Source organism: Tenrec ecaudatus, chromosome 1 (assembly GCF_050624435.1).
Source record: "Tenrec ecaudatus isolate mTenEca1 chromosome 1, mTenEca1.hap1, whole genome shotgun sequence".
Classification (NCBI taxonomy): Eukaryota; Metazoa; Chordata; class Mammalia; order Afrosoricida; family Tenrecidae; genus Tenrec; species Tenrec ecaudatus.
Window position 1 is genome coordinate 103,604,293 of NC_134530.1, and position 19,560 is coordinate 103,623,852.

The following is a 19,560-nucleotide window of genomic DNA, read 5'->3' on the forward strand; positions in this document are numbered from 1 at the left end:
GTCCAGCAAGAGGCCAATTAAGCAACAGACATTGTGCTGCATATATTACAAATAGGTGACTTCTTTTCTTTGAACATATTATGGGTTTGACAAACCCCTTTCTGCTTCTGCTGAATTTACAGTAACTGTTCTGACACTATTCTCAACTCTTTGAACACTCAGGAATTGCATAATACACTCACAGCATCTTGTGGGAATTTTTGGTGTAACACAAAGCTGAAACAAATGACAACATGGCACCCTCTGATTGTTTGCACTTTTCTCTTTACATTATGTTTGTTACTGAAATAACAGTGGCAAAAATAAAAATGCAGTATTTCATCAAAAGTATAACAAGTGTTATGGGATGAATCAATAACTATTGCCAGTATAGTTCTGATTTTTACACCCATGGATGGAATGAACATGACCGTGGTTCTTTGAATACACTGTTGCTCAGAGGAACGTTACAAAGGAGCAAGCAGTGTAAAATGTTGATGTCCACTTTGGGTAGCTGCCCAGCCACCGCATTCCAGAGAACCCTGATTACAAGAGCTGAACCCATGAAGACCAGCTGACACCCACCACCTCCTGACTAAGCTGAGAGAGAGCAGCTCCATGACAAGGGTTTGATTTCCCTCCCCCTCTCTGACCTTTTCTCACTTCTTCTTTTACTGATTTGCCCTCCCTAAAAAAAACGCCTTTATCTGCAGACCTACTATGGGGGAGATCCCAGTAGGATCAGTGATGTGCAGCTGAAGGACACTGTGACCATTCGTTCTTTTTTCAGGGATGGGTCTGTTGAACATAGAAGCGTGTGGTCAAGTGAAAGAAATAATTAATACGGAGCAAAGTAAATGTAGATTGAGGAGATGATGTCATAATCTCAGCTCTCCTCTCTCAGCTTCTTTGTTCCCTTTGTTTCCACTCCTTTCCCGCTCTGCTGTGTGGAATGTTCCAGTCAGCACCGGTGTACCAGTTCATGCTTTGGCGAGCACCCCATCTAAGGCTTCTCAATAGCGGAACTGCTTTCCTCTCCTCTTTATGATTCTTGTTGTTTTTCTTGTTCTATAAGTTTACTTATTTTCCTACCTTAATATATTCATATATTCATATATGGTGTGCACATCATTACTAGTGCAATGTGTTGCTCACTCAGTACTTCTCCAGAAGGTGAAAAGATCTTTTTACCTCCCTTGGAGGATGTTCTTCTGTAAATGAGGACAGTCTTCTTGGCATTTTTCCAAGAGGGCAATGACCGTCAAGACACACTCTTTTTTTAATTTAATTTTTAAATTATTAGTTGGAATTTAATACCCATGTCATTCTATATTTCAATCATGTCAAGTAGAATTGCTCAAATACTATGCCAGCGAATTTCCAAACATTCTTTTTCTACATGGACTCCCTGATATCATCTCCCTTTTACATCCCCCCATCACCACTGTAGCCCTCTGCCTTCAAACCCTTATTCTACTTGCTTGTCCTTATAGGTTCATCAGTCCTGAGTTTCATGTATCAAAATACAGGAAAGCATATAGCACAGCTTCAAGAGAGTGACCTCCATTGACATAACACCTCTGAGATACACTCGAATATGAATTTTCTATCTATTGAGTTCCTACTGGCACTATATCTATCTGTAGATTGTAGATAGATAGATAGATAGATAGATAGATAGATAGATAGATAGATAAACTTAAAAGCACATAATGCTCCATCCATCTTCTTTTTGTGTGTTCAATACCTTTATTGGTAGAGACTTCACACATCATACAGTTTAATCATTCGATCATATTAAGGTGTGTGCAATCATCGCTGCAGTCAATTTCAGATCACTTTCTTCTCCCACTCATTGTTGTCAGCTCCCATAACATGTCGAGGGTAGGGCTAACTTTCCTTCTTTTCTTTTAAATTTTAAATTATTTTATTGGGAGCTCTTACAACTCTTATCACACCCCATCCCTCCAACCATTGTGTCAAGCACCAACCGATCACAATGATCAACTTATAAATGCCGCCCCCCCCCCCGGGGGGATGGACAACAGAACAGTGGGTGAAGGGAGACAGTGGTTGGTGTAAGACGAAAAAAATAATAATTTGTAAATTATCAAAGGTTCATGAGGGAGGGTGGTAGAATGAGTTGACACCAAGGGCTAAGGTAGAAAGAAAATGTTTCATCCATCGTCTTCAGCACCACTGGTTCTTGTTCATATGCTCCATCTTAAAATGGTGGAATGTCGGCTAGTTCTTTCCGGTCCAGTGAGTGTGCATTCTCTTCATCTTCTTGTGATGGCTCCCATAGCATTCAGTATGGTGACCTGGATTCTTTTAAGATTGCAACTCGAGGCTTGGATTTTTCCTTGAGTTCTTTCAGTTTGGGTTGGCTGAGCTTGTTCTTCCTTTTTGACTTTCTAAGTCTTTGCCTGTTTCATTGTAATACTTTGCTTTGTCTACTTGAGCTGCCCTTTGAAATTTTGTATTCGGCGCTTGACTTTATCCGTTTTTCGATTTGCCTTAGCTGCTCTGTGAAGAAGAGCACATTTCCGAGTCTCTTCTGACATCCACTGGGATTTTTTTCTCCTTTCCCATCCTTTCGGGGACCTTTTGCTTTCTTCGTGTATGACTTCTTGATGGCGTCTACAGCTCACCAAGTCTTCTGCCGCTGGTGTTCAATGTGGCAAATACGTCTTGAGATGACCTCAAAATACAGGTGAGACAGACTCCATGTTATATTTTGGCCTTAGTGTACTTGTTTTAATTTCTTTAGCTTCAACAGAAACTTACATATGAGCAATTGGTGGTCTGTTCCACACTTGGCCCCTGCCCTAGTTTTAGCAGCTGATATTGAGCTTCTCCACCATCTCTTCCCACAGATGTAGTCAATTTGATTTCTGTGTATTCCGTCTGGAGAAGTCTATTGTTTTGTCAACATTTCTGTGATTATATAGAGGGTATTTGTGATGAAGAAGTCGGTTGGTTTGCAAAATCTTTCATGGAATCTCCAGCTTCATTTCTATCATTAAGATATGCTCCAAGTACTGTTTCTTCCTCTTTGTTTCCTAATTTACAATGCAATTGGCAATAATTATCAATGAATCTTGATCGCATGTTTAATCAAGTTCATACTGAAGATGGTGGCAAAATGTAATTTCTGCATCACGAGTGTTAGTGGTTGGTGCATAAATTTGATGAATAGTTGTATGGACTGAATTTCTTTGTGTGTGGAGAGACATTATCTTATTACAGACAACACTTGACTTCAAGATCGTTCTTGAAATGTCCTTTTTGAAAAGGAACGCAATGCCATTCTTCTTGAACCTGTCGTTCTAGGAACAAGCCTCCTGAACGTCTGATTCAGCATGGCCAATGCCAGTCCATCACAGCTAACTAATCCAGCGTGTGGATCTGGATGTGCTCCACTGCATGTTTGGTGACTTCCTACTTCCTAGATTCGTACGTTCTGGGTTCTGATTATTAATTTGAATCTAAAAATGTTTCTTCTCAGCATAATTTGTGCCTTATCAGCAACTGAAGAATCTGAAGGCGTCCTGGGTCATGTTTTGTATGTTTTCTCACCTGAGGGCTAATCTTCTGGCACTAACTGGACAATGCTCTGCTTTATTCCTGAGGTTTTCAGTATCTGACGATGATTGGCTGCTATACAAACATTTCTCAGGGGCCAATTCCTCAGAAGCAAACAGCTTAGTCCTTCTTCGCAATCTGTTCTTGGTTCAGAAGCTCTGTTCAAACCTGTTCACTTCGGTTGACGTTGCTGGTGCTTGAAATCCCTGTGGTATAGCTCCCAGCACCACTGCACCACAGGCCAAACAAAATGATAAACTGACAGACAGTGGATAAAACCTTGCTGTTTGAAAATCTAGTATGCTACTTTGAGGACGAAGGTGTGCCTAACCGAAGCCATGCTTTTTTATAGTCGTCTCATACCCATCTGAAAGTCAGACCTTGAATAATATAAACATGTGATATGCAGGATGTATTTTCATTGCTACAAATTGAACATCATTAAAACATAGTGATTGAATCACAAAACAATATGTAATTATATATGGTGAAATATTTATTTCTAATAACAAATAAATGAGCTTTTGTCTTGAAGCATGGTGTAACCTGGGTAACACTCTTCACGACGGGTGCTCCTATGTGGGTGTATCTGCGTGTGGGTGGACCGCCTGGAGAAGGATAGAGGAGTGGAAATATGTGTTTTCGGAGGGTCTTAGGCGACCCTGTGAAAGGGTCGTTCAACCCCCAAAGGAGTCACAACCCTCAGGTTGAGAACTGCTGATTTAAGGCAGTTTATAAAACCATGACTGGTGTCAGGCCCACCTTAATCTCCAAAGAAACATCCTTGCTTTTCAAAGCTTTAATGAGAGCGTGTGCAGCAGATTTGCCCCTGAAAGGTGTCATTTCGTCTCCATCAGCATTGACTGTGAGTCCAAGCAGGGTCAACTCCTTGACAATGGCAATGTTTCCTCCATTTATCATCTTGTTGCCTATTGGTTCAGGGGTAAGCAGTCTGGTCTCTGCAGAATCGTAAGCCACAGTGAAGGCTTGCATCATTGTTAAGTGCCATTGAGTTGGCCTGCCCCACAGCGACCCCGTGCACAGCAGAAGAAATTCATGCATGTCCTGCACCATCCTCACCATCGTCCCTATGCCTGAGCCCACTGTTGCAGCCACTTCGTTCACCCATCTCCTAGAGGGCCTTCTGCTTTTCGCTGCCCCTCCACTTACCAAGGCTGCTGGCCTTCTCCGCGGGCTGGTCTCTCCTGACCCCACTTCTTTCAAGACAGATTGTTTGAATATCTCAGGTTGTTAATAAACTTTCCTCCAGTCCTGATACCAGTTTCTTCTTCATCGAATCCAGCTTCTCTGATGATTTTCTCAGCATGCAGATTGAGCAAGTATGGTGATAGGATACAACCTTAATGCAAATCTCTCCTGACCTGTAGTCCATGCAGTGTCCCCTTTTTTATTCACACAAGCACAACTACCTCTTGATTCATGCACAAGTTCCTCATGAACACAGTGACGTGTTCTGGAATCTCCCTTCTTCTCAAAACTTTCCATAGTTTGTTATGATCCTCACAGTGGAATGCCTTTGCCTAATCAATAAAACACAAGTAAACATCTTTCTAGTATTTCCTGCTTCTAGCCAAGGTCCATCTGCCATCAACAGTTGTGCCATGTCTTCCTGTGAATCAGCCTGAACCTCTGGCAGCTCCCTGTAAATGCGCTGCTGCGAAAATGCTATTGTGTGATTTTCAGCAAAATATTACTTGTACATGACAGCAATGATACTGTTCTATAGTTGAGGGTTCTGTTGGGTCACCTTTCTGTGGATTGGGCACAAATATGGAATTTTTCCAATCAATTGGCCAAGTATCAGTCTTCCAAAATTCCTGTCATAGGCTAATAAGTACTTCCAGTGACTTTTAAAAGCATTTCTTGAATTTTTTTTGGAAACATTTCATTTGGTTTTCCATCTATTCTTGGGTCCTTGATTTCGGTGATTGCACCCAGTGCATCTTGAACCTGTTCCTTCAGCGCAGTTGACTCTTCCTCGTATTCTGCTGCCTAAAGCGGTGGGCTGTTGAGTAGCTGACTGTGCAGTCCCTCCATCTTCTTTGGACGCTCCCTGCAGTATTCAATGTTTTGCTTATAGGATCTTTCAATATTGCAACTCAGAGTTTGAAATTTTTTCTGTGTTCCTTCATTTTATGGAATGCTGAGCATATTCTTTCTTTTTTATTTTCTAACTCTAAGGTTTACCCATTTTAATATATTACTTTGTCTGAGCTGCCCATTCAAATTTTCTATTCAAATCTTTGATTTCATGATTTCTTCCGTTTGCTCTGACTACTTGACGATTAAGAGCAATCAATCTTCAATCTCTTCTGAAATTCACTTTGATCTTTTTCTGTATTTCCTATCTTTTTAATGATCTTTTACTTTCTTCAAGAATGATGTTCTTGATATTCTTCAACATCACATCAGGCACTCTGTCATTAGTGTTCAATTTTGTTTTTGAAATGTTTCTAAAATTCAGGTGGAATATACTTAAAGTCGTAGTTTGGATCTGGTCAACTTGTTTTAATTTTCTTTAGCTTTAACCTGAGCTTACATATAGGCAATTGTTGGTGTGTTTCACAGTCAGCCCATGGTCTTGTTTTAACTGCTGATATTGAGCTTCTTCGTTGTCTCTTCCCACAGATGTAGTCAACTTGATTTCTGTGTGTTCCATCTGGAGAAGTCCATGTGTACAGTGCCTTTTGTGTTACTACAGAGATATTTGTTATGAATAAGTCATTGGTCTTGCAGTTATGTCATGATATTCCAACTTACTTTCTATCACGAAGTTCATATTTTCCATCTATTCTTTCCTCTTTGTTTCCAACTTTTGTCTTCAAATATCCAATAATTATCAATTGCATGTTTGATCCATTTCAGACTGAAATCCATGGTAGAATTCTTCAATTACTTCATCAGTCTCTTTAGTGGTTGGTTTATAAATTTGAATAATGGTGGTATTGCTTGAATTTCCTCAAGGACAGATAGATATAATAATATCACAGATGGCATTATATTGATGATTGATTTTCAATGGACTTTTTGACAATGTCTGCCACACCATTTCTCTTGATTGTACTATTCCTCACATAGAAAATAATGATTTTCTGATTCAAAATGGCCTAGCAGATTGATCTTTATGTGTTCCATTTCATTTTTGAGGACTTAAAATTGTCTTAGATTCTTACTTCACACATTCCAAGTGTTGATCATTCGCAGACCTTTTACAGCTGCTTCTCTTCTGTTGTGTCATGCCCTACCAGGAAATAAACATCCAGAAGGCTTCAGCCCCTCAGGTTTTGGTCTTTTCATGTCACCATTCTGGACTCCCAGCCCAGAAATCAGCTCCTCCTTAGGCACAATTTGAATGCCTTCCAAAGGCAGGGCCTATCATTGGGCACTGTCGCTGACAGTCCATTCATTAGGCCTTCAATATTTGAGCATTTTTTAAGTGATGCATAAGGTTTTTATTGGCTACTTCTCCAAAGTGGGCAAGTGATTCTTTCTTTATTGTCCATTCGAAATTTGTAAGCGCCTTTGACATTTGTTTGCTTTGTGCGACCACTCTGACATTTGAAATAGCAGTGGCACAGCATCCAGCATCAGAGTAACACACAAGCCACCACAGTAAGACAAACTGACAGACACATGGCTGTCTAAACCTCTGGTTAAGTCACTTTTGATATAATTTCATTCAGGATCGTAATTTCCCTGTTGATCTTCATTCTATACACTATTTCCAATATAGAAAGTGGTATAAAAACCTCCAACTATTATTGTAGTACTCTCTATTTCTCCCTTAAATTTTATCAGTATTTAATTTATATATTTAGTTGCATTGATGTTGGGTGTGTGTATATTTATTTTTTTTAAATCTTCTTCGTAAATTGATTGCTTTTAATCACTGTGATAGTTATGCTTTCGTGTCCACTTAGCAGGGCCAGTATCCTCCCATGATGCAATCTAACATAATGTGACCGACTCCTTGATGGGATCTTCTGTGAACAACCAAGCAACTGTGCAAAGATCGAATTTGAGTGCTACCGCCTTACGAATGTCTTAATATAATTAAAGAGAAATTTTCTCAGGTATGTAGTTTACTCCTATTTAAGCAGACTCTGTGAGAAGACTATCTCTCTTCTTGCTGCTCTGAAATCTTGCATCTGACTCATTAACGTACCAAGCCTGGGAGATGTCAGCAGCCTGCCATATTGCCAGCTGACCTAGGATTCATTTGACTCTGCAGCCAAGAGTCTGTCTTGATGACCTTGTATTCAACGACCTCTGCCTCTATCACACTGTGGTCCCTCTCCTTTGTCATCCCTGGCAGGTACATGTGTCAGGCAAAGCCTCTAGCTTAACATGTGACCCGCAGACTGGAAACAGGCAGGAATTAACCACTTTTTTAACTGTGTGTCATTTTCTTGATATAAAATTCTTTCTTTCTTTTTTAAAAAAATTATTTCTTTATATGCATATAAGCATTGCTAGTTTTGCTTCTATGGAAAGCTCTGCCTAACACAATAACCAAGTAATCTCTGTCTTTATCTCTTAATAGATTTTGTTTACTTTGTTTAATATTAAGATTGCAACCTTGCACCCGTCATTTACATGGAGTAGTTTTTTCATACTCTCACTTCCAATCTTTTGGTGGCTCATGTTTGATTCATGCTACTCTGTATGTCACTTACACTTTCTACCTCTTGAGTTTCTTGGGAGGTTTTTGCCCACCAAATACCATTGTATATGTTGGCATTAGAACTTGTGTAGCTGCTTAACTGCATAAAGTAGAAGCAATCAATTAGCAGCACCTGCTGTTTTGACCTGTGGCAGTACGTGTATCTGGAGCAGCGCATGTGAAGGCCGCAGGGCTGGATACTGAGCAATGTCTCCAGAGCAGCAAGATGGGACTGTAGGTTTTACCGCATGCTTTCCAAATGTTTATTTCACAGATTAAATTGCCATTTTACATGATTTTTTAAAAATCCCAAACCTGCTTTGCTTCCATATGAGCATGTTGGGACTTATGTGTTCCATGTACTATTTATCAAAATTCATCATACTTAATGAAAATTTTAAAACACCCAGTGCTTTGGCATCAAATCCATTGGTGAAAAACATCATAACTCCAAAGTTTACAAACAAAAAGAATTTAATAACGAAAGACTTCTAAGGAGATGCTTTTGTAACAGCATAAACCTATAGTGTGCATCCACCTAAACAACACACGTAGGCAGGTAAAGCACATAGCATGCACATGAAACTAAGGCATGAGGGGATTATGTGGCTTACGATGTATAGTCATCTAGATCACATATTATTTGCATTAATATAGAGTAGTTAGATCGTGATTTTCTTTCTTTTTTTAATCTATTCTGTCACTCCCTAGCTTTTGATTGAAGCATTTAATCCATTTGCAGTTCCTGAAATTATTGCTAAACTGACTTATTTCTACGATTTTGTTACAAGATTTGTATGTGCCTTAAGCATTCTTTTCTTTATTGCTGACTACTGTTTACTTATTTTTATTGTTCTTGTTGATCTACAGTACTTCTTGTTCCTTTATTTTAAGTACCCATAACTCCTTGGGGGATCTGCTATATATTACAAGAATCTACACATACCCTCCTCCCTGGGGGAGAGACAGCAGAGAAGAAGGCGGGGGGAGATGTCGGACAGTGTAATATATGACAAAACAATAATAATTTATGAATGACGAAGGGTTCATGAGGTAGGGGGAGTAGGGAGGGAGGGGGAAAATGAGCAGCCGATATTAAGGGCTCAAGCAGAAAGCAAATGTTTTGAGAATGTTGATGGCAACAAATGTACATATGTTCTTGACACAATGGATGGATGGATGGATTGTGATAAGAATTGTACATGCCCCCAATAAAATGATTTTCTTAAAGATGCTATTTCGATGTTTTAATTTTTAATTCTTCTATGTTTATTAAATAAGGACTTAATATATTTTTTAGTATCTTTTCTACAAAAATAAAGTAGCAAATAGTCTAGTATTATAGCAGTTGAGACTCACCTACCATTCCACATTATAAATAAAAAACTCATTGCCATTACGTGGATTCCTACTAACAGTTACCTTAGCTAGAGTGGGTGTCTGGGGCTGTGACAGTAGACAGCTCCATCGTCCTCCAGAGGAGCAGCTGGTAGGTTCAAACTGCTGACCTTGCAGCTCACAGCTCAATTTGTAACACACTATGTCACCAGGGCTCCTCTTTCCTTATAGCTCTGTGCCTGGTTATCCTTCAAGCCTTGCTACAGCACAAAAAAGAACAAGGACGCTAAATAAGAACAAGTAACGAAGCACTTGTGTATTGTAGAAGTACCCAATTAATGTTAAAAAATAATCAAGCAAATTATGTGATTGTTAGTTAATCCCCCTGTCCATCTAAAATATATTTTACCTGCAATGTATTATCTAACAACCTTCCATCTCTTGAAATGCAAAGCCAATACTTTATATGGCCAGTTCGACTGGACAGAGCTATGCAAAGCAAGCACATTTTAAAAAATCCTAGTAATTAAAATAATTGGCTAGCTGAAGAAAATACTGTCCCAGTTAATTGGTCTCCACTGAAGAAACATTAGGCTTTAGGGAAAATATATGTTTAATAGAAGTAATAAGTTATTAATACAAATGGAAATTCTGCAAATTGTAAAAGAGTGAGTAGTGAAACACTGTTAAAGTTGCTTGCTGAAGCTAAATTAGTTTATTCCTTTCCCCACCCCATTCATTAAGCTGTTAATTTATTTAAAATATTAATACAGCTCAAGAATCACAGAGAGACACCTCCTTACTAGCAGTTTTTCTATCGGTAATTTTAATATAGTACTAGAAAAAAATAATCATAAAATATGTGTGCACCGCAATTAATCAAAAGTCATATTGTGCAACAATCAAGAGTGTTTATAAATGTTTACAAATGTTCTTGGCCTGGTTGCAAAACAGATCTTTTTTATCACCTTATAATTTTCAGTATTGTGCTTTAAAAGTCCTGTTTATTTTTATAGACTCTATGTGCTTCGATTTTCTTGTATACCAATTTATGGTACTTATTTGTAAAATGAGGTATTAATAACTGTTAAAATAACAAAATATTTTTTTAAAAGAGCTATGACTGGTGTCTCCAAGTGGGAGATGACTGGTTCTTCTGCGCTCTTCTACATTGCCCACTCAGGCTCTTTACACCAGTGTGCACACAGGCAAATGAATGCTGATTGTCGCGATTAGCCAACATCCCACCATTTCTTGAAGTAGTGTGTGAGCAAGAACCCACGGTACTGAAGGAAGAGCTTCAAGCTGCACTGAAAGTTTTAGCCTAAAGCAAGGCTCCAGGAATTGTTGGAGTGCTAATGGAAATGTTTCAACAAACTCATAAAGCACTGGAAGTAGTCACCAGTTTATGCCAGGATATTTGGAACATTGATCTATAGTGCTTCTTGTTCCTTTACCAACTTAGCCAACTGATTGGAAAAGATCTATATTTGTGCCTATCCCATAGAAAAATAACCCTACAAGATGCTCAAAATGTTGAAATCATTGTCATCACATGCAAGTAAAATTTTGCTGAAGATCATTCAACAATGGTCGTAGCAGTACATAGACAGGGAGCTGCTCGTGGTTTGGTCAGGAACCAGAAGAGGATGCGGAGCAAGGGATAGCATTGCTGATGGCAGGTCTTGGCTCAAAACAATGAGTGCCAGAGAGATGTCTACTTATGTTTCATCTACTATGCAAAGGCATTTTTCTGTGTGGACCATAATAAATTATGGATAACTTTGAGAAGAGTGGTCATTCCAGAATACATTATTATGTTCCTTAGGAATTTGCACATGGATCAAGAGGTGTTGTGGGAACTATACAAGGGAAAACTGCAACCTTTAAAATCAGGAAAGTTGTATGACAGGGTTATATTCTCTCACCATACTTGTTCAATCTTTATGCTAAGCAAATCATCAGAGAAGCCAGGTTACATGAAGAAGAATATGGCATCAGGATTGGAGGAAGGCTCATTAACAAATATGCAGATGATACCACTTTATTTGTGGAACGTGAAGATGACTTGAAGTACTTGCTGATGAAAATCAAAGATTGCAGCCTTCAGTATGGATTATGATTCAATGTGAAGAAGACCAAAATATTCACAACTGGACTAATAGGTAAACAACGCAATAAATGGAGAAAAGATTGAAATTCTCAAGGCTTTTGTCTTGCTTGGAATACTCATGGAAGCAGTAGTCAAGAGATCAAAAGACACACTGCCTTAGGTAAATCTGCTGCATGCGACATCTTTAGAGTATTGAAAAGCAAGGATGTTGCTTTGAAGACCAGGTTGGCCTAGCCAAGCCATGGGATTCCCCATGGCTTCATATGCATGGAAAAGCTGGACAATGAATAAGGAAGACCAAAGCAATACTGATGCATTTCAATTGTGGTGCTCAAGCATATAGAAAGCACTATGGACTGAGAAAAGGACAAACAAATCTGTCTACAGCTAGGCAAGGACAGCAAGACTTTGTCTTAAATACATTGGCCCCCTTGTCAGGAGAGACCAATCCTCGGCAAAGGACTTCCTGGTTCTAGAAAAAAGAAGGCTCTCATGGAGATGGATTGACCGTGGCTGCAACAGGGCAAAGTCGAAAACAACAGCAGATCCGACCTGTAGCCAAAGTGATCTGAGTAAAGACTGGGAAAGATGAAGTTTCCCTGACAAATGCCATTTTGCGTGTTACTCTAGGCAACTAAAAAGGAGTGAACGATCTATTCAAGATTAGCACTTAACCCGGAAACAGAAGGGAACGAACACAATCCCACACTAGAGTGCCCTCTGGGACTGAGCAAATCAGCTGTAAATTCTTCCAAGAGGAAAGATGCCACGATTTAAACTCTCAGGTTAGTCACAAATTAAAACTAACGCACTCCACACAAACAAAGACATATGAAGGGACCGTGTATGACAGTCAGCAGCAATAACACCCTGCAGAATTAGATCACTAAGGATTACAGGTAGACAAATCAGTTCCAGGATTAAAAAAGAAACACTACAAAGTACTCAGACTTTCAATGGAATCTCTAAAGAAAGAAAAAATTAGCAAGCAACAAGTGACCATCAAAATGGCAGCTATATAAAAGACTTTAAACAATGAATATACAAAATTGTTAATATCACAGTTAGTGGCTACATTAAACAGATGGGCCACGGGTGATTTAAAAACAGAACTGGCAAACAGCGCTAATGAAATCATACAGAAGGTAGTATATATGAACAAAAGATTGGGAGAATAAAGAACAGAAGCTAAGATATATTGCTAATAGATTTAGAAGATATAACATAATCAGAATTCCCCCAAAATTAATTGAAGACATGGAAGTAATGAAGGTGTAATCATTGCACTTTTGAAAATTGAAGAAATGAATCCACATTTACAGAAAGGCCAACATATATCAGGAATGATGAACAAAAGGGAGGTCATCTCTAGACGCACTGTAGTGAAATGAAGCATCCATAAAGAAAAGATCAAAAACAAAACAGAACCCACCACCATTCAGTGAATTCTAACTCATAGCAATGCTTTAAGGCAGAAGAGGACTGGCTCGTCGGGTTTCTAAGGGTGTGAACCGTCTCCGGAGCAGACTGCCATGGAGGGACTGGTGAGTCTGAACCATTGACTTTCTGGATAGCAATTGAAGCATTTGGACCACTCTTCCACCAGGCTTCCCCAAAAGAAAGGTAGATCGCTTCGAAAAAGGGCGATTCTTAGTGTAGCAATTGAACTTTGACAACAATTGAACAACATCTTCCAATTGCTGAAAGAACAAGCAACAAAATCATCTTTGAAAAATGAAAAATGAGACTGAGGTTTATCAGATAACTTCAGAATGAAGGGAAATAATCTTGGAAGGAAGGTCTAAGAATCTTCGAAGGAAGTGGTGAACAATACAGTAAACATGTAAATAAATTTAAATGAGCACTCTATGAGGAAGATGAAATAGTAATAATTTTCAATTTTCAGAATTATGATAAAAAGTGGAAACTACAAGAGTGAAGCATGCAAGGCAGTCGGAGTAGTTTGAATGTAAAATGGTCAGATATCTTCACATTCTTCATAATGAGGGTTAAGACATTGTTGGTAATATTTCCCTTGTACATGAAAAAATCAGGGGACCGCTAAGAAATCAGAAATAGACTCCACAGTTTTCAAACAAGATGATAATGAAATTTAATAAGAAACAATAAATATACATATTTAAAACTACAAAAGAAAAACAAAGAAGCAGAAGAGTGACACAAATAGAAATCACAAAGGATAATTCAATCCAAATATATCATTGCAAAAGTAACTGGATTAAACCAGCTTGCTAAAAACAGTTATATGCTGTTTACAAAAAAACATAGATGAATCATAAACAAGGGAGGAGAACCAAGGTCAAAGTGTCGCATGAGTTTGATAAAGGGGATGTTGGACATGCCTCCATCACTCACTCACCTTAACCAAATGTGACACCAACTCGCAATCCGACTTTCCACCTCTGCTGGGTCCCATGATTTATTGCAATGGTCACAAATAGCTCATAGCTAATACTTTTTATTCCTGCTTATTCTGTCTGGCAAGATCCATGTGTAAAGTTGCTCTTTATGTTGCTAGAAAAAAAGATATTCTAATACACTGAATTTAAATGATATGAGTTATATAGTAATTGCATATAATTATATTGCATGCAATTATTTTTATATAATTATAATTACTTACCATCACCTGAGGCAGGTGCATTTCAGGTGTGAGCTAGATAAGTAGAGTATTTATCATACTGGTTAGAGTGGTGCTTAATTGAGAAGGAGGCCTTGTGGTGTGGGTAGCTCAGTGTCCGACTCTTTAACCCTAAGCCTTACGACACTTATAGGCTAATGGCTGCTGTATGCGAGGCCTTTCTTACTGAGGAGCAGCATTTGGGAGGCTACATCTGACTGGTGCCGCAATCAACCACACATCTGCCACATTTCAGCCCCACAGATTTGTAAATGGAATTTAAGGTTTTATAAACAGAATTATTGTGGGAAAACTATTCCCACACTATGAGAGATATCAGTGGTGAAGTTAGGACATTTTTTAACATCTTGTATGTTAATATGTGCACAACATGAAATCTGACTCTTAGGTTAGAAAAGTGACCCCAGAATTGCTCCTGTAATTTCAGTTATACAGTGCACTGGAGCCTCATCTCAGTGGCAAAGAGGACAGAATTGTGGCTAAGAAATTAGAGTCTTAAGCAATAGGTCTTATCAAGACCCTCTAGACAAGCAAAATCAGTGAAACTTAGGCAATGGGGCTTTGAAGTGTCATGAACTTGGAATTAAGAGGTAAAGAAACTTTTCCACTGAAATGTCATAAAAATGGAAATAAGCGACAAATAAAAATTTCCACAAATTTACGGAAGGGCATATATATTTATCGAGGTGGGCTAGGAAGGGGAAGGGAGAGAGTTGTCTCAAAGAAATGGCTTGCACAGTTGGGAAAGATAACAAGTCCTAAATCTGTGGGTGAGATGTCAAGCTGGATGTTGCAGGAGCTGATGACCCACGATCAGCAGGCAACATGGCAAACCACTGGCTGTGTCGGCTGACAAACTCGAGATTGGCAGGTACTAACTCACTCACATGCTGTGGAGGGTAATAGTTCCATAATCTGTAGGCAATATGGCAGGGCACAGGTTGACTCCCAAAGACTTGGGAATCTATGATGATGAGCCACCTCCAGGGCCCAGACTGAGCCAAAAGCCAGAGAACTTTGCCAGAATATCTATCGATAGGAGAAGCTAGCTAAACTCCAAGGAAATCCCTTCGAATGCATTGAATGGCTGTTCACAGTACATCATGGAACTGTCCAACCACTAAAAAATCACGATGCAGCCAAGTTGACACACAAGTTTAACCACCAGGGCTCTCAACCTCAGCTGCATGTGGTCATTACCCAAGCTAATGATCTGGATTACAGCCTGAGCACTGAGATGTTCCAGAGTTTCTCAGTGGGCTCTTTCATTTAGCTAAGGCTAAGGACCATGGAAACAATGGTTCTGAAACATGAGGATAGGATGTGTCACGCAGAAGCCCTTTAAAAACATCATTGAACTTTAAGTTTCCAGTGCCTGTACCAGTCATCAGCATCCACATGGGAACTGGTTAAAAAAAAAAAAAGGAAATTCCCAGCTCATTTGAGGACCCACTGAAAATTTCACAGTAGGTTACCTCAAATCCTATTCTAAAAAGCCAAAACTAAAACCTGCTCTGTGGTTTTAATGCACTTTACACTTTGAGAGAAGGAAGGAGTCACTTAGAGCCGGAAATCTTGCCTGCTATGAAGGGTTTCCCTGCCCAGTGACCCTCAAATGCAGCTCCCCTCTGTCAGGGGAGTCTTGGAATGTTTCTATGCTACCAAGTAAGGTTTAGTGGAGATTTAAGACTAAGATGGGCTGGGGAGAAACACCTGGAAAATTCCTTCTGAAAATGACCAATGGAAATTCTATTGATTATAATTGTCCATAATAAATCCAAGTTCGTGTTTCATTCGGTTGTGCTTAGAGTGGGCATCAGTCAGGACAAAACAGACAGCAGCCAACAACAAACTTGAATAACGCTGCTCTAGTTAGAACATTTGTCTAGATTAAACTGCAGCTGCGACATTTCCTATCTTGGGACCTTGAACATATTTCTTCACCTTTCTAAGTCTCAATATGATCCTCTATAAAACTGGCAGTACTGTGCGCATAGCAGGGTAGGACTGAAGGATTAAGGAAGGAAAGAGCAAAGCATTAAAAGAATGAAAGCATGTGTAAGTGGTATTATACCAATTTGAATTAGGCCTCTGGAATTACATCTAGAGTTTTAATCTTTGTAGCTACTGAGATGGCATATTAGTTTTGTGAAACCTTGAAATCACCTGAAGGATTTTTTTAAATCCTGTTGTTCAATTGGCCACTACTCGGAGATTTTAAAATCTGCCCCAGATGATCTATTGTGTAGCCCAAGTTGAGAACCAGTAATTTACGTAAGAGTTGTTAAGCCAGTTTGATGTGCTTAAATTGGTCTTTTTGAATTCTACTGGAGAGTCCTGTGCTAAATAGGGAGCAACTAAAATTCTGGGTCAGTTCAGAGGTGTGTTTTCCTTCATTTTCTCATAGATTGCTTTTTCTTCAAGTCCACGCTGTGTATGTAAAATAGTATGTGGGATTTTCACTGTATGTACCTTGGCATTATCCGTGGGATTTACTGAGTAGACACTGATAAGCCTCAGACGTTTGTAATTCAGACAACCAAGATGTTTCATAATGTACTGTATTTGACTACTTGTATTTCAGTTTTTACAAAGCGAGAAGTAAATTAGTTATTCTTAATTTAAAAAATAAACAAGCTGAATTTTTGACAGTGATTGATTTTGCTTAGAAATGTGGATTCTGTGCCGCTGAAAAGAATATTGGGTAATGAGAGCAGCGTTGGGAAGAGAAGCAAGCTGTAGAGGAAAGATAAGTGTCCCGATCCTTATTTGTCTAGAATCAGTGAGTGATCTGCTCCTCCCCTCATCTGAGCCTTTACGTTCTCAATCTGATACATACAGAGGAATGGGTGGAATACATGATCTTTAGTGTCCCCTTGAACTCTAATGTTTGAGTAATAGTGATTAATTTCCCTTCAGTCAAAAAATTCCTAAAGCTTCCTGCATGCACTCAGATTGGGCTTAATATTTTCTTTCATAATAACACATCGTGACATAAATCAAATGTGCGTTTTAATTAGTTTATTCACTACTCATGCATTGAGCACTTGCAGGCTCGGTTTTCGGCAGAGGGATTGAGCATGTATAAAGCAGACCATGCTTTGCGATCCTGGAGTTGCTGGTCTAGTAACGATCAAGTCTGCTCTGTTACGAGAAACGTAATTCTCAGGATTCTAGAGCTTCTTTTTCTGTCTTCACAACATCCCGTATTTGCATTTAAAAGTATAAGAGAAGGGGGTGAAGGATGAGCAGTTGAAAACATGGATGGAATAATCATTTAAGTAATTATTTTAAAAGGACAGGAAGAATCTCATAAGTCAGCCACCCTTTTCGGACACCAACTGTCCCGCCCACGGGACGCTAGGTATTTGTGGGTCTGGATTTGATAAGCCATCACAATGACCACGTGGAACTGATACCACGCTCACAACTGTGAGCTTTATTAGAGAAATTATCCAATTAGAATCCAGGTGAGACATGTTCAGGACACAGTTGTTCAATAGGACAGACTCTTCTCTGCCTTGCCTGCAGGCAGACTTCTCTCTGGCCCTCGGGCACTGTCTTGGCCTCTGCCCTTCTGGGGGATGTTACGGAGCTCTTGTAGGGCGGAGAATAGATGTTGAAAGGGCACGAAACTCTGCTATAAATGTCACGCACTCAGCTCTTGGTCTAGCTCCAGCTCCGTGGGTTTTACATTGTCATCAACAAACAAGGTTCCATTGTTTTCACATTCTTATCAATACCTGTCTTCCCATTTATTCTTCATACACACACACAGTCATGAAAGCTGTGTGTTAAAGCATGTATACTTTTGAAAATTAGAATTTCAGTGGCATATTATTGATAGAGATTTGTCTACTAGTTAAAGAACAAGTCACTTGATAGCTGTTTATCAAGGATATCAAGGTCAATCCCATTAACCCTTCTTTATTTGGTACTAAAGTTTTATTGAAACACAATTATATCCAATTAAATATTACCTGACTCCTTACTTGTTACAGTGGCATGATTGAGTAGCTGTAACTATAAATTCTGTAAAACCAAAAATACTTCTTTTCAACCCTTTACACAAAGTTTGATCTTTACCACCACCCGCTCTTTCTGTACAACTGTTGTCTGCTAACACATAATAGTGCACTCTGAACGACCGAAGAGACAGTGTCCCTAGAAACAGGGAGCCATTGATAGCATCCTGACTTCTTGCTCTTGTCACTTCAAGCTGCATGAGCACTTTTATTTAGTTTTGTGGCATATATGGCGTGAGCAGTATGTATGCAACACAATTTTTATAGCCTGTGCAGTACACAGTCAACCTTGCTGGGAGAGAGTTCTGGGCCTTGCCCTTGGCTACTAAGGGTAGACTTTAAGACCTTGGAATGTCCTCCCTGAGCAGTGTTTTATTTACCAGGAGCTTTGAGCCAGATATTCTATGCTAATAATGTGATTTATGGTAGGAGACCCTCAGCCACACAGTTTCATCTTGACCTTTAGGAGGCCTGGAGGCTAAAGTCAGTCACATGGGCAGAAGTCAGCCAAATTATATGACAGAGTGGACATCATGGCTCAAGTGAATATCCCTGATTGTGTATGCTCGCTGCCATTGAACTGATTCCAAAGGATAGTGACCCTACAGGCTACAGCTGTCCCTGTGGATTCCTGAGGCTGTCCATTTTGACGGGAGTGGAAATCTTCCTCTTTATCCTATAGAGTGGCTCGTGTTTCTAACTACTTACCCTGCGGTGAACAGCCCGAGGCTTCTCCCGCTATACCACCGGGTCTCCTGGATTGTGCAGTCTGTGCATACTCCCACCTCCAAGCTGGGAGAAGTGAATGCTGGTATCACGGTTAGCAGTTCTCCTTTGGGAATTCTCCTGGAACCACCCCATGCCTCTCTTTCCTTGACTGAGTCTGATGCTTATCCTTGACATGTAGTAACCACCACTGTGGGTATACCGATTTTCCTGAGACCTGTCAATTCATCTAGCAGATTGTTGACTTTGAGGGTAGTCTTGAGCCCCTTGAACTTGCAGTTGGGGTCAGATGGGGTGGTTTGGAATATATTTTAATTAGCATCTAAACATTTGGTAAATCAAAAGTTACACACATAATTTCTAGTTCGTTATAAAATCAGACTAAGGTAAATGGATTATATCTCTTGTCCAAATAGACAAAAGCTAAATGCCATGACAGTTTGCAAAC